This window comes from Numida meleagris, chromosome 2 (genome assembly GCF_002078875.1).
Source record: "Numida meleagris isolate 19003 breed g44 Domestic line chromosome 2, NumMel1.0, whole genome shotgun sequence".
NCBI classification, from domain to species: Eukaryota; Metazoa; Chordata; class Aves; order Galliformes; family Numididae; genus Numida; species Numida meleagris.
Genome location: NC_034410.1, coordinates 111,453,465 through 111,470,194, shown reverse-complemented (window position 1 = coordinate 111,470,194; position 16,730 = coordinate 111,453,465). Strand labels below are relative to the sequence as shown.

General features: G+C 44.3%; 1 protein-coding gene across 9 annotated transcripts in view; it reads right to left on the bottom strand.

The window, feature by feature from the left end:
- CHD7 (chromodomain helicase DNA binding protein 7) overlaps window positions 1-16,730 on the bottom strand; it is a 132,452-nt gene that overhangs the window by 111,467 nt on the left and 4,255 nt on the right. For 4 of the 9 annotated variants that reach the window (XM_021386053.1, XM_021386054.1, XM_021386052.1 and 1 more), the window contains exon 1: window positions 2,038-2,127. The exons of 1 other annotated variant lie outside the window; for it this stretch is intronic. The gene's annotated coding sequence lies outside the window, so the exon portion shown is untranslated. Of the gene's footprint in view, window positions 1-1,953; window positions 1,979-2,021; window positions 2,128-16,104; window positions 16,639-16,730 lie in introns of those variants that run through there. 4 more of the 9 variants (XM_021386049.1, XM_021386045.1, XM_021386047.1 and 1 more) reach the window with 3 other exon arrangements.

Here is a 16,730-nt window from a genome sequence, read left to right as displayed (position 1 = left end):
TTTCAGAAGTTATTCCAAGTTCCTGTCATCTCTGCATTACAGCAGTAGCTAGTTGAACATTCAGATAAATACCTTTTTTAAAATATATCTTTCTTTTACTATACATTAAGTGACAGGATTATTATTCTGCTCCTCCAGCTAAAAAATGCTTAAGTGGTACCTTGGCTATTTCTTTTACAGATGTAAAAAGGGGAAGGGGGAAAAAGAGAGGAACAGCATCTTTCTCAACCATGAGGAAACCATGCCTATACAGGAACAAATTATCTGTGTCCTTTCACTAATCCTTGCCTATCCTGTTAATAAGAAAATGAGGCTGAGTGATGGGCAAATGTAAATCAGTTCATGCTCCAATCACATATGCCTGCCTGACTCATATGGATAATTATATGGGGGAAAAGGACGCATGAGAAGCACTGCAGGATATTCAGCCTCCATGAACATTTTAAAGTACTTTCCAAGTAAGGTTTCCAAAAGCTTGTTGTTTTAGTTAACTCAGAGAAGCCCTGCACCCTGTTAAACTTGAGGGTACGCCAAAAGGAACAAATATGCACATAAGTCTATGAAAAAAGCAAGGAAAATCGACAACTTGCTGTCAAAGAGTTAGTTTTGATTTTGTCCTACAACAAAGCCAACATTGGGATGCTACTGCACTATCATGTAACTGCTCTGCCATCCTCTAAAGCAGGGATGTGAAACTTACAGCATGTGATTTCATACCACCCACTGCCACATACATGTTTTTTGATTAAGAATAAGATAACATGCTAACACCACCAAACTTAACTGGAAGACTTATCTGGCCCACAGAAAGGCTCTCCTGCCTTTTAGCATGATCCCTTTTTCATAATTCACCCTTAAGAAGATGAGCTTCTAACATAGTTAAGAATAAAGCAACCAACCACCCAACTGCCTCAGTTTTCTGCAATTCAGAGTTACAATTCAAGGAGTAATTGCCAGTAATTGCCAGCCAGCTATTTTTTTTTTAGGAACACACCTGATGGGGCACAGCCTACTAAAAGCACATTTCCAGCCCAAAAAGATATTGCCCTGTTGATGGCAGAGGCAAACAAAAGCCATACATATGCCTTGAACGAGCACCACAGAAGAAGCAGATACCTGCAATCCATAACCTTGCTCATGCTACCAGATTAAGAGTGACTTCCTCCTCCCAGTGCCACTTTCAAAATCCCGTGCGTGCGGGGGGATGGGGACGGGGAGGTGAGTGGAGGAAATGACAGCACTGCAGCACCTCGTTTTGTTTATCAGCTATTCATAGACCATGACGAAATCTCCTTGAACTGTCTTCATGTCATTTTTTTCGTATCAAATTTGCTTCTGCCACTTTTAAACAAGCCTGTAAGCAATGTCTTCTAATAAATCATCCCATAAAAGCCCTGATTCCACTTAAGCACAGGCAATAGGTGACTGATAGCTTGTGATCTTCCACTAGCAGAGCTGCACTGTACTAATGTGGAACAACCATGCAGCTTTTGGATGAACCATTCCTAGATTTTTCCTTCTGGTCATGAAGGTTACTTAGGAGGAAGAGTTCAAAATGCACTGGTTTTTGAAGAGATACAAAAGAATGTCAAGAACGCCCATCGTTGCTTCCCCCACTAAACACCATCTCACAACCCACTGTTCCCAGTCATGTCTTGGCTGGATTTGTTTCAACCCTTGTTACTTCTAATTGTGCTATCAGCCTACATTCTGCCATCAGATGTAACAGCATCCCTCCACTTTCTGCTAGATGCTTTGCTGGCATTTTTTTTAACCACAGAGCAACCACATCCTAAAATTCCTTCAAGTTACTTAGTAAACCAAAAACCTACACTTTATATAGAATTTATTTCCTGCTTCCCCTCAACAAATCCAACTGACATACAAGCACATTCATTTCAACTTCACTTAGGAATTAAACAAAACCAACCAATGAGCTTATTTTGTACATACAGCAGGCTATCTAGGAACTGAAGGAGATTTCATGAGAAAGTTTAAAAATTAACTTATCAAAGTACAACCATAACTCCTCAACACCTGGAACGAGCACAAGCCCTTCATGACACCTGTGTTCCTGGCAGGAAGAGACAGAAGAATTCTGTAAGATCTCTCTAAAAATTCCACTTCTCTGTAACTTCTGTGAACTCACAATCACCACCTTCCAGAGCATCCATTTTGAAACAACTGCTCCTTCTTCATAAAATCAGTCCACCTTCATGAGTAAGCAGCCTCAAACAGTTCATGATCTTTGCAGAGTGTACTTTTTTCCCACTACTTAAGAGCAAAACTCCCAAAATTCAGTTGCTTATACAGAAATATTGCACGTATATCTATTTCAGAATACTTTGGAAGTCGAAGTAACTTTCAAGATAGCCTCTTCTCTACCAGAAATTATCACACGAAACACAGAATAACAGGGAATGCTTATGACTCTGTGTTTTCAGTTTGATCCTACCACTTCACAAATACTTGTCAGCTAAGCAAAGCAACATAATTCTCAAAAGCCCTCACAAGGAAGATATTATTTCTGCAAACTTTTTTTTTTAAATACACTAGTCACATCTATACATGAATAAACTCTTACTGTTCCACCACGGCTTCAAGCACCAAAGGTTTTTATACAGAGTGGTACTGTAACATGTCACATACTATGATAAAACAGAGAGACCTCAGTGCTAAACAATTAAATATTATACTACACTAGAGGTTTTCACATAAGAAGCAAAGAAGAAGAAGAAAAATCAAAGTTATGGGTCCCATGATAACGTTGGCTAGATGGTAATATTGTTTTATACTGCATATTTGGACAAATGCATCAATTTACAATTGATGGGAAATTATCACAGAAGGACACAGTCACATACTTTGTCTCATTCTTAAATCCATAGCATTCAATTCAAGTTTCCATGCTACTTGTACAAGTTGGCAAGGTAACTGATTTGCTGGCAAGAAAGAAACAGGTTATAAAAGCAAATTAAACCATACTTCTCCAACACTTCTCTCAAGTTATGGTGAAGCACACAGTGTTACACTGTTGCATTTTAACAAGATTATAGATTATTTCAACATCCAAGAAATTATATTACATTCGCATTTGTCCACATCACATTTGACTTGACTATAGCATGACAGCTATTGCTAATGAAATTCATGAAATATATTTAAGCTTAGCATTCCTAAAAGACAACCACCACCAAAATACATTATTGGAGTGCTTACTTTGAAAAAAAAGAAAGTATGAAAAATGAGGAAGCTTGGTAAGAGAACCAAAATGAGACAGTTGGACAAAATGGTTGCAAACAACAGACAGAAAATAGAGCAAAACAGAACAGAAAAAAATCATCATAATTAGACCAGAAGCTGGGGAAATATCAGAAGAAATAACATTCTTCATGACGGGAGAATAAATAAATAAAAGAACTAGCAAGTAAAAATGTAAACAAAAAGCACATGCGCAAAAGGGCAAAGCAATAAAAGTTCATTTCACACAGTTGCCACATACGTGAAGCCTCCCAGAAAACCCACCGGGCTAACGCACAGCCATGATACAAAATACTCTAAGAAAACAGTGGTTTTTTTGCATTCACTGTCACTGGAGAAGCTAAGGGAAGCTTTTCTTGGAATTTTTCCTTGCAGAAAGCCTCAAAGGTAGTTTTGGGTCAAGCTAAAGCAAACAGTAACAAGTTCCCAAAACAAGATGGTACTCAGCCAAGAGTTCTGACAAGCTCAAGGATAAAACAGCTTATCTATTCACCATACCATTGGTGTCAAATACTGCTTTCATGTCCTGAAAGGCAGTCACACATTTAGGCTGTTAAGAACCACAGGCCAGCAAGTCCAGTGTCCCAGTGGGGTGAATACAGAGAAGATGCAAGAAGCAGCTTCCATGGGAACATGGATAAATACAGAACACAGAAGCGATGTTGACGCCTTCCTATAGGAAAGTCCTGTGCTACTAATACATACAAATTCTTTGAAGCAATTGATAAGAGGTCAAAGTCCGAGCTGATTTGTACGTTCAAAATACATCCCAACTTCTGAACAAAGGTCCTCTACCACAGGCTCTTAAAGTAGAACACAACAGCAAAAGAGGAAAGGTGTGCACATAGGTAAGGAGGCTGTTCTAAAACAGAAAAAAAAAAGCATTAGGAAAGGTCAGCTAAATGTTCTCAGGTCTATGACAAGACCCACATTGTTTAGCAAGCGCGTAAATGATCAACAGGAGATGAGCCTTAAAGTGAGTTTGCTGGTAACAGCAAAGAGTTCATGTTGCTAAAAGTGAAAATCAAAAGCAGGAAGTGGCAGATCTTCATCATACCCAGCAAAGGTGAAATAAAATGGTGATGAGAGTCAGCGTGGGTAAACAGAATGCAGCACACCTGGAAAAAAGCAGTCTGACTCCTTCACGTACATCTTCCTGAGCCCTGGCCCCACTGCCTCATTCTCAAGAAGGAGATGTGGGGCCTAGAAGAGATGGATCTAGGAAGACAGCATCTGTCAAAAGAGTAAGCTGTACTCTAAGAATACTAAATGCTATAAAAGAAAAAAACAACAGAAACAACTGTAGCAGAGATGATCATTGAAGTTACTGCACAAGTCTATGGAGTACCCGTATCCTCCTGTAGTTCCACCTCAGGAGTAAAACACCTGAAAGACCAAGGTAGAGTGATGGGCACTGGATACCTTCCAGGGTCTCCGGCCCAGAGAAGGGACAACTGAGGAGAGAACCAGAGAGAGCCTACCGAACCACCAGCAGCACAGAGCAGGTAAGTAGGGAGCCATTGTTCCCTCTCTCTTAACAAGGAAACTAGAGAACATCAAACAAAACTAGCAGGTGGCAGGTTCAAAATAAAACAAATAAAAGGAAGCCGTTCTTCATACAATGTGTACTTTAGCTGCAGAATTCATTGCCACAGTCCCAATGGAAGCTAAGAGTTTACATAGACCGAGAAAGGACTAGACGAATTCATGCAAGAAAAATTCATTAAGTGTTACTCATCACTTTTTCCAAGGAAATTCTGAGCTGCAAAGTTGCAGAGGCTGAGGGGCTCACTGTGCTTCTGGACACCTCTACCAGGGCACCACTAGGTAGGGCTGGGGTTAACACAGATCCTGGAGGCAGCCACTCTGCCACTGAAAAAGCAAGATTGTAACACAACTTGCACAGCTCTTGACAAATCTGCTACTTTGATAATACGCAACTTTCAGTATATCAATTCACTTTCCTCACGCAAAGAAACTGTATTTCAGTGCCTGTTATCACCACACAAGTGTGATCACAACGTTTGGGAGCACGCAGCATGAATGAGACAAGGACACCCAAAATAATGAGCATCAGACTATGCTGAAGTGCTACCATTTCTCTTTGCATTAAAGACTATTCCGAAGAGAAAAAAATTCAAAGCAAGTTTATAATCTGGTTTTATCCACTTTGGGGCAGAGGTGAATGAAAACAGTGGATGAAGGGAGTAACAGAAATGCTGGCAATACTGAACATTGCAGCACAAGCAGTGCTTCTCTGTATGCTACTCAATGGATCCTAAGTTCAGTTTCAGAATAAATCAATGCCAAATTGTGTTATACATTGAAATTTTAGGAATACTGAACTTGCATTAAATACTTTTTTCCACATCTGAAGGAAAGAGAATTAAAACAATACATAGTGCTAAAAAAATAAAATGTTCACACTTTTTCTGTTTTAAACAGCAGCTGTAAGAGATAATATCAACTCAAAGCACTGGCTTGAAGTTTTACTACCCTTATGAAAAGGTACTTAAAATAACTACAACATATTTAGGTTAAGCACTTAAAGGAATTACTGGAAGAATGAATTCAATCTTCAGCTCCAAGCCACAAGTCATTGTGCAACACCTTAGCTTCTGAAAAACAAAACCTCTCTGTTACCTATTAAGCAGGAACCCTGCTCATCTCCTAAACCTGGGACATGGATTTTCCCCTCCAGAAGTGCAGAAGATGCAGCCGTTGCTGCAACGAGCCATTAAGGGCTCTGCCTCTCCACAGCTTCCAGCCTTTGCCACTGCAGGAAGAAGTGCAGCAGCGTGTGGCCTACACAGAATAACAAGCCTTCTGCTAAGCCTCTACCCAACACAAGGCAGCACAAGCCAGTGGTTGATTTTTCCAAGGCTCATAACAATCAAGGGTTTCACGAGCACAGGAAAAGTGACCGTAAGCCCCAGATCCAGATCACACCCAACACAAAGCTGTTCAAAGAGATTGGTTGGTTCCTGTTTGATTTAGTCAAGGCTTGACTTGAGATGGAAGAAAACCCTCACAGAAAACGCGAGCCAAAATGGCTAATAACATCGTGTATGATAGAAACTACACTCTCTCTACTTCCAAACTTACAATGGATTTCTAGAATTGCTAAATACTAGACCAACTCTGCTCTTAAGGACAGTCTTCACCTGCCTCATGAGAGCAGCGTCAAGACAAAATTAACTCTGGGTAAATAACCACAATCACGTGATGAGAGCTGGTGCGTACACAGCAACTATTACAAAGCCCAGCATGGCAGACCTCAAAGGGCATCACCACGAGCCCCACGTACCTGTCAGGAGCAGCACTGGAGTCCCTGGCTCTCAGCTACCTGCTGAGCCCACCAGCCCTAAAATGCTAGGAAAAGAAGAAAATCCACCCAAACAAGCGCTGAGCCGGTACGTTCCCTTGTAGCCCGCTGATGTATGCATCAGGCAGATTATCAAATCCACTCATTTGAAATGAATATACTTATACCTAGGGCACAGCATACTATATCCTCAAAACTCCCCCAACCTTAAGCAAGTCCCACGCTGCTGCACAGATCATACATTAGCAACATCCATCTACTGTCAGCATCAGCAAGTAGGAAAATACCACCTCCTCCATTTTTGGGGCTTTTTGAGGCTACACGGTTTTTCAGTTCCTCTTAAGCACTTCCTGTAGCAATGCCCACCACTCCTGACACCTCCAAATTTAATCCACTGGAATAAGCAGCCTTTAAATTCAGGTGTTATAAGGTCATATAGCAAGCAAGATGATCGGATTAAGGAGGAAGTGGAGTTAAGTTAATACTGAGTCACTATTTTAAGTTCTGCGTTCAGGACAACAGCATGATAGCTTTTCAAGTGTAACCCAGTCTTCAAGCAGGAAAGCTAAGAACTTTCCTACTAAAAAAAAAAAAATTCTTTTTAAAGTCTGAACATGAAATGCAGGACAAAAATTCATCAGACAGACAAGACCTGGTCCCAGAGACAGATGTTTTACAGCTGTGCTTTGGGCTTCCTAAAGCCCATTAGAGCTAGCACATACAATTCCTAATGTAAACAAGCTGCTTTTAGTAACTACAGTATTCGCTCTGAACACACACAACGTGAGTCAGAGCCACCACTCCTCAGAGCTTTCCCCAGAAGCAGTGTGCAGCATCCTCGAGTCCCAAGCTCCAACTTGCAGGTCCCCTCTGCTGCTCTCCTCCCATCCCCACAGCTCCTGAAAGGGCACTTTCAGCTTTAATACCTGCAAAAAGGATCCATCTACAAGGCACCACATTTCTTCTTACGGAGTAACATGGCAAGTGTTCACGTTCCACTAAAGCACACACAATTGTCCGTATTTGGAGAAAAAATGGAAAGGAGATTCCATTATTTCACCTGTGTGGTACCTTTCTGACATATTGCAGGCAGTTTACACGAACAACTGCAAAATAACCGTGGCTTTTCAGAAGCAAGCAGCTTCTCCTGATGCATTCCTGCTGCTTTGAAAGTCACCTAAAATTGTTAGGAAGCCAAAACATGAGCTCCTGAGTCTGAGCTCCAGACTTCCTGTGACATGCCTGCTCCACACGAGAGCTGTGTGATGTCAAACGCACATTTCTCTCTCCAAAGGGCAGCAGAAGCATGGTGAAACAAGTAACCAAGCAGCATGCTACTTTACTTGCAATATATTTTTCACCCATTTCAAACAAATAAGAGCAATGAGATTGCAATCAATCACGTGTTCATTTCACTGTGGGAAAGCTTCAGATCACCACTGGAACAACACAGTTTTAGCCACCAACGAGGACCAAGAAATCCTGCACTACATCAAACTAACGTAGGAATAACCCAGATCCTTGAGATAAAGTTCTGAGTAACCGAACCCACTGAATTAAACATTAATTTGATAAAATTTGAGACATACAATTTGGCTCCGGAGGTTAACGAACCTAATGGAGAACTTCAGGCTTACCACAGCCTGAATCACACACACAAAAACAACACAAAAGAAGGAGAATGCACAGAACAACGCACTTTCTTGTCAATCAAGCGTTTTGAAGATGAAATACTTCAAATGTGAGATCTCCTACAAGCCATTTATACCTCAGTAAAGCTTCTCGGCTTTTGTTCTTCTACCTCAAAAGGAAAATGGACTTCTGGACAGTAGTTTATTAATTCTAACAAACAGTTTAGAGCGCGCAGTCCATACCACTGCTAGAATAAACAAATTTCAATATCAATTTGAACTCAAGCCAGCACATTTTTCTTTTGGTGTCCTTTGCTTCACAAATGATTATTCCATCTCTGTTTCGCCCAGGAAGGTTCCCAGGCAACTGATCCAATCCACTTGCTCACTGCCACCAAAATGAAAAGATGAAAAGGGCTTGCTGCTCTCCAAGCCACAGGCCCCCCTCGTCCTTAGTACCAGCTCTGGTGTTCATCAGATCCTTTTATGAGCCAGTTTGATTCATTACAACAGCAAACTGCTCTCCATTTTCCCAGGTTATTTTTCTGCCATTTCAGTGAACTAAAGTGGTTCCCAGAAGGACCTGACAAGCACAGCTGCTATAGAGCCGGGCGCCTGGAAAGAAGGGTGCAGGGGGACAAAAGCAGAGTGGAAACTTCTCCTCGCGGAACAATGTCCTGCTAAATTAGCTCACTGCGTTCCCCAAATCACACCCTGACTTATACGCGCTTAGATGGACCACAAGGTGACACTCAATACCTTCCAGCTGTCTTAAGAGCTACCAAATAATTTATTGTACAAGAACTATAATATGTATTCTCTGTACAGATTTACATACAACACTGCAGTAGAAAAAAAATGCTCTCACACAGATAAAAGTAAGATGAGCACAACTCAGCTAGAAGAGAATAGGTGAAGAAAGCTTTGGAAATTCCACCCCACTTAAAAAGGAAAAAAAAAAAAGCCACTGGAAAGTGACCACCAATCTCAAAAAGCCATATGACAGAGAAAAGCTACAAGAATTTCTGGTAAGGAGAAAACAGCAAGAACTTGGCCTTTTCTTCTGCGGTTGTCACCAGAATCCAAGCAGACCTGTTACAGAAGGCTAGCATCCCTGTTTCCTTAAAATCCCAGGAAGAAAGCCTTCAGGGAGGCTGTCCAGCCAATAAGGTGTTTCACCGTATGCCACCAGGTTTTCAGAGCAATGATTTCTCCCCGTGGATTGATCTCCTTCTTTCTGTGCCTGCCCTTCCCATGCCACCACACTCGAGTGGCATACATTGATCAGCACCCCCAAGCCAAAGAGCCCTGCCATACCCCCAGCCCCATGCCAACCTCAGCAGGGACAAGGCAGGGGTTGGCCACCCTCCATTCAGAGAGGCAGCAGCCCGGTCTTCTTTCCTCAGAGAGAGAGGGTGGTGGAAGGAGAAAAATGCCTCAGGCAGAGGGATTAGAACATCCCCATTGTAGTAGGGGAGTTTCTTCTGAGAAGAGATATGGGAGCAGCTCCCTCCATCTGCTGTTTTTGGGAGCTGAGGTGGTCGTTTTCAGTACCCCAGAGCCAAGTAATCATTTGCTGGTGGCTGCAGGGAGAGTGAGGGCACGAGGTGTCAGCTTATTTCCTTGAGAAGGAGCCGTTTCAGAACTCGGTCACCTTAAACATAGCACTTCTTTAAACCTAACCATGATTAAGTGAAAAGGCACAAACCACTTCCCCCCTTCCACTTTTCTTTTTTTAAGTTTCAATGCAACACCTCACATGCGTGACTTCTAAGGCCATCATCTGCTACACCAATGATCAGAGCCAGGCTGGGAACTGCTCCCACACTGCCCTCAACCAATTCCGCCAAACAACTCCTTCCCTCTGCACGGCTGCCACAAGGCTCCAATCCTGACTGAAATAAGGTAAGTGCAATCCCCAAGAGCTGCTCAGGGCTGAGCATTGCTGCAGAACTGTAGTACAGCTGAAGGGCAAGCAAAGGTGATGCCAGTTTTCCAGTAACCTCTCTGAAGATACGACGGAATTAGGGAATCGCATAGCTGCCTGTTCTTACTTCTGTACGGGAGAACAGCCCACAACAAAGCACACCTCTGCAGAGATCACTTCCCCCTTGCTTGAGGCTGAAGCCTGCTTGTTCACTTCCCCTCCCAAGAAAGGATGATGAACGCAGGGATGAGTAAGGCTGCACCCCATTCACAGAGCTAAGCAAATGCAAAGCGTGGCAGACACCTCATAACAGCACAGATAAATACAGTGAATTACTTAGCAGGTCTTTCCCAGGCTTACCTCCCCAGGCATGTAAGAAGCCCCTATTTAACTCACTTCCTGAATGATTCCTTCCTAAATCAAGAGAGAGATTAAATTGCTTGCTGTAAGCTCCCAGTTTAATTCTTCATGGTTAGAACAACTTGAGGCAAGAATTACACTGTAACAGGAGTCCCCTCACCGGAGTTCAAGGGACCTCTGCACTCAGGTAAGCAAAGGCTCAAATGGCACAGGGCCTGTGCTGAGGCCGTCCTGATATGGCCATACCTCCCTGTGACCTCTACCAGAAATCCGGACCTGAACTCTTCCCAGGAGCTCACAACACAGCCCAAGCACCTCCCAAAGCCACAACCAGAGACAAGGACCTGTCTGCCTCCTGCCTGGCAGTAAACAGCAGCATCAACAAGCAGCCACTCCAGACCCAAGGCAGCAGAACTCAGAGCACATCCTCAAAAAGCCACCAGACTTGTGCCTAGATGTATGCCGGGCAGTTTGTCATAACACCGTCTTATACCTTACTTCAAGCTAATAACCACAGTTACGGTAACAGAGCTATTTCTGATCCCATATAAACACTATACATTCAAATATGAAACTAAAAGACTCAAGTTACCAGGAACGTCAGATTTCTGGACTTGAGAGATGCTCTCCTATCCAGTAATACACAGGTATAAGATTCTGAAAACTGGCACACCTTAACTACTAATTAAGATGCATCCCTGAAACTTGCCAGTCTCTCACCTACGTGCAATGCCATCTCAGCCTTATCAGAGTGGTTTTCGAACATCTGTTAGCCTCACCATTACCTTCCTTTCTTTAATCCTCCTTCTATCGAGCATTAAAAACAAAGTCAGATATCCTTTCAGGTTGCCTTATTTCCAACTCTAAGATTAAATACTAAACTGCTGCTCTCTACAGTCCAAGCTGACAAGTAGCATTTCAGCCTTGGATTTCTATCTCCGCAGCTCTCCAAGCAAGGAATACGTTGATACAGTACGTCACCACCAGCACGGCCTCCCCACTCACCAGCCCACACAAGTTGCCAGAGCTGAAAACCTGACCTCAGTTTCTCCGTTCCTCTCCCGCAGGGGTTTGTTCCACATCCCCCTGGGATAGCACTGCCCCAACACTTTCTCTGAGAAAAACCTTTTCTCCTCTTTTTCTCCTGTCACTGATCTCTAAACTTCTAAAATTCTGGATTTCCTTCCGTTTCCCTTCAGTCTTCTCTTAAAGAACAACCATTATTCTTTAGCATCTACATATTTAGCAAATGCTGTTCATTCTCTGAATAATCAATCTACAGCTTCCTATAAAGAGATTGAGCACAAAAAAAAAAAGTGCCTTTAATAAGTCTTGACTTGATCCAGGTTTGGATGTACTTTACACTGTCACAGCCTCTGCTCTCCAAACCTCCCCTGTGCTCCTCTGCACACCCCAGATTTCACCCATTTGGATGGGATTAACCTACAGCTGTGGGGTTATCTGGCACAGAGAACGGGTGAGAGGACCGGGCTTCTCGCCCGCACATGTCCCACACCATGGAGCAAGAAGAACACACCTTACAGCTGTTTGTTAACTAATGAACAGTGCAAGAAAGCAGTTCCCACAAACACAAAAGCTGAAGTGACAGAAATACATGGGGCTCAGGGCAGCTCCCCAGCTCCTTCCATACCAGCAGCAGCACCCCCTGCGCTGTGGGCAAAGAGCAGTCCTATTAGAGCTGAAACGCTGTTTATTCTGCAACGCGTCCTAATAATCAGGGGCTAGCAAGGAAAATGCAACTCTGCTAAGCAAACAAAGAGCAACATCAATTGGAAAGAAGATTAAAAAGCTGGTAGGAAAGGCACAGGCTGAAGGGAAAAAGTCTATGGGAAAGCTGGGGAGGAACAGGGGGAAGAAACATGAAGAAATAAAAACGTTTATATTTCAGAGTGAGACGGGCTTTCCCACTTAAAAGAAATGATGCTTTGAGCATCCAGTGTGCACCTCCGCAGAGCGCTTTTAGAAGGAAGGCTGACAGAAATCAAGACAAAACTGCAGGGTGGGCCAATTTTGTGCAAAATCGCAGTGGAGAAATTCTGAAGCCAGCGACCTGTTGAAGATATAGCAGCAAGCAGAAAGCTCAAGCAAAGAGCTTAAGTGGCTCAAAGTCATTAAAAATAAGGTGCTTCTAAAACCACTTGGTGGGGGACCTTCCAGCATGCTGCCTGTTGCACAGGCGGGCAAAGTCACCATGCTGTGATGGCCAAGGGGGGACCGAGCAGAACAACCTCTAGGATTAGGCCTTGCAACGTGAAATTTAATTTTCCTCCCAGAACCATTAGGAAAAAGGCAGACACGTTGGCTGCAATGACTTTTTCCACACAATTGATTCTCCAAGTTATTTATTTCCCACCGTTCCCCTCAAGGCCCTCTCGTCACAGCAGCTGCCCATGGCAGAGGCAGGTTGCAGGCAGGCCTGCAGAAGCCCGGCAGCACCACACCCCACCGCTATATAGGTCATCATGGAGCCCCGTGCCACGCCAGCCAGGCCTCCTGGTTAGCTCCTATATGCCAATAAGCTCGCCACATCACGTGCTATGGCACCGCGCTAACACAGCAGCTTACGTGATAATTAGCACTCTTTTACCGAGTTTAACTCCTAGATTAGGATGGTTAAATTGAGCAGCATCACTTTTTGCTCTTCAGGCCGGAGCTGCCCGGCCAGCAGGATGCACGGAGCAGCGGCCGCAGCACAGGAGAGTCCAGCAGCACGGCGCGGGCCGGGCTCCACTGAGGTGCGTGTTTACATCTCCGAAAAGTCACAACGTTGGAAGCTAGCAGCTAATCAGCTTTTGTATACTTAAGAATATCCTTAAGAGCTTTGTTGTCATATTCAGGCTCTCGGAATGTGTCCTTTAGGTCACAGAGTCTTTTTTTTTTTTTTTTGGTAACATGTCTTCCGATTTCATCTTCCAAATGTTTTTAATGCTGAACTATGGGATGGTATTTCCACAGCCACCGGCCTCAGCGAAGCCACGGAGAGCAGGTCCCAGAGATGGGAAGGAACCAAGGGGGAGAACTCTCCGTCAGGATCCCAATAAAAATGTGGGATGTTTCTGCAGACCGTGCCTTACTCTGTGCTCTGAAAGAGTTCTAAAATAATAATAATAATTGTACTGGAGTTTTCCTTTGCCTTTTCATTCATACACAAACAATACCCCAGACTTCCCTCCATCAAAGCCCAGCAGGCTGTAACCGAGCAAACAAGCCGTTAGCATAAATAGGGAACGATGGGAAGGGAGAAAGTTAACGTCTGTCCTAACGACTAAGCTAAATCGATGCAGTACATTAATGCAATAACTTTTCTGCTGGAAAACTGAGATCTAAAGCTTCATCTGCGCGCAAAAGACTCATTTGTAAAAAAGACCATTTAATTATTTACCAACATTTGCCATTTTCTCATGCAGACAAGGAACATACAAATAAGATAAAGGTATTATTTGGGTTGCTTATGGGCACCAGCGAGCCAGACCCCAACCCAGGTGCTCGGCAACCTGCTTAATGCAGACACGCAGAGACATCAGGAGGAGGGGAGCGGGGAGCACCGGGCAGGTGCCAGCAGCCTGGTCCGAATAACACCAGGTTCCCCACGGCAAGCACCACCCAGCAGGCCCGTAAGGCTTTCCATCCAAGAACTAATAACAAAATAAGATGAAGAGGAAACAAGGGGTGGAGATAAGGCACACAATTTAAGGTGACGCACGTGTTTATTTCTGCCCTCTTCCTTCCCAGCTACTTTTCCCCCTCCTCCCAGCTGAGCGACCTTTATGCATCACGCCATACGCTGGAAACCAAACAAAACCAAGCAGCCAGATGCTCCAGGATGCTCGGGATATGGCGAACCACAGAGCCTCAGCACAAGATTTTATGAAGCACTTGAAAAACCTGCAAAGTTCCTGCAACTTGGGCCTCGCGCCTCAACAGAAATATCTCATCTAGAGGTTCCATTTGTCCACGCTTTAAAGCCATGTTGCTCCCTCGCACCAAAGACCACTTCCAGACATAGGGTCCAGCCCTGGCGCAGCACCTGGGCAAGGCTTCTCCCACCTTGGGCTTGTGCCACCCTCATTGGCACTCTGCTCATTCCACATGTCACCAAGCCCTAATATTATCTGAACGTTAATAAGAAATACCACAGACATTAACCGAAAGCTTCTCAGTGCCCAACAGTAAACAGCTCTCCAAAACAGGCCCGGCTGAGCCCTCCGCACACAGCAGGAACTCTGTGATGCTCCTGGCACCAGGACCCCCCCAGTGTCCACATCGACCACATTCAGAGGAGAGTGGCTACAGGACCCGTGTCCCACCAGCGTGCCCAGTTCTGAGTGCAGGGTGCTGCTATATCCCATTCTGGCCAATATTTTTACAATCCTGCGTCCTTACAAATTGTTATTTTCCCCAAAAGGGCTGGTTGATCTTCAGTCACCATCACAACTTCCCTTCATTACGGAAGAGGCGATGAAACCGTCGCACACTTCAATCTGAGCAAGTTTGAATAGCCCAGCCAGGATTTACAATAATAACAGAAATATAATTACACTGCTAAATATTTAGTGAGATATTTGGTCCAATACGATTACCCAATTAGTATCAGGGAAGCACTAATTCAGTTAACCTCACAATCACAAGCATATAACACTCTGTTGTGCAGCTTTCAAAATGATCTTTTATGTTTCTTATTGAAAGAAATAAGCTTAAAAAGCTTGGAAATAAGCAGGTTAGGTTAAGAGAAGAGCAAGACAGATGCCGTGCCAAGCTCTGACATTCTGCAGCGCTCTCACAGGGGAAATTTTGTTTTGTGCAACTGTTCCAAACTTCCAAGGGTGTCTGATACCGAATGACTTTTCCCAAGCACTTGTGGGTTTCTCCCAGAGGAGAGGAGCCCCTGGTGCCCACAGACCCCGCACACCCGGAACCCCAGTGAGAGGGGACGGGCAGCGCTCCCACTTCCAGCAGCCGGAGATGGGAAAGTGTTGAGCACGTCATTGTTCTCATCACCTGTTACGGACCCCAGGAACAAATGGTTAATGTTCTCCGGACCCCATCTGATGTTAAAAGGCATCACGAGAATTTTACCGCTGTTGTTACGGAGGCAGAGTCCTCGGAAGCAGCCCCTTGACTACGTGAGTGCTGCCAAGTTTGTCAGCAACCCCGGTGTCTAGCAGGGGCTGTAAGCACAGCACCGAGATTTTTTGTTCTTTCTTTCTTTTCAAATTAAAAAAGAAAAAAAAAGAAAAAATGCACGGGAAACTTTTGGGACAGAGCCGGAGAGCTGTGAAGTTGCTCCCTGTGCAGAGGCCGGCAATGGAGGGGGCTCTGCAGGCGCGCCCCCAGCACCCAGCCACATTTAGCTTTCAGCCTTTTTATTATCACTGTCAATGAATGGGCCCCAGTCAAATTAAAGCTGCCATTTTAGGTTAAAGACTGGAGAGCCTCTGTTGTGCAACAGCGAGACAAAAACACTCCGAGCGACAGATGCGGCATTCTCATTGGGAAAAGACGGATTTCAACTTTCATTTAAAAAAAAAAATAATAATTACGGATCATGCTTTTAATATGAATTATATATTGATACTCACACATTACCGCAAACTAACGGGATTTATAATTGGGGGAAATCAGCTCCCCATGCTGCTAAGGTCATAGTCATTAAGATTTTTTTGCCGTCGTTAGAATGGATGATCTGTGAGGAAATGAACAGAAACATGTTTTGTTCAACTTGTTTGTGCCTCGCCAGTCCCGTATAGCACGAGAGAGAAAAAAATAAGGGGGGTTGGGGGGAGGGAGAGTGGAGAGGCGAACACATTCTCCCGAAAGCCATCTTCCGTATAAACACAGCCCCGCCGCGACGGGAGCAACAAAAACCGGGGCGCACATCGGCACGGAAACAAAGTTATCGCGCTGAGGTTACGCTGATATTCCCCGAGCCGGGAACCCGCGGAAGGGCGAGCGGCCGCGGATGGAAAATGGCCCTTTTCGGGAGTTGGAGGGCACGCTCGGCTCCTTCCCAAACGAAAACAAAGGCGGAAAGTGGGCAAGTGCGGGGCGAGTTGCGCGGCGCATCCAGCGGCCCCGCGGCGGTGCCGAGGGAACTCCCCGGGCACTGCTACTTTTCTTTTGTCCATTGTCTGTTTAAAAAAAAACTCCTTCGGACCGGGGGCGAGAGTGACCGAGCCGCGGAGGAAAAAATAAATAACAACAACAA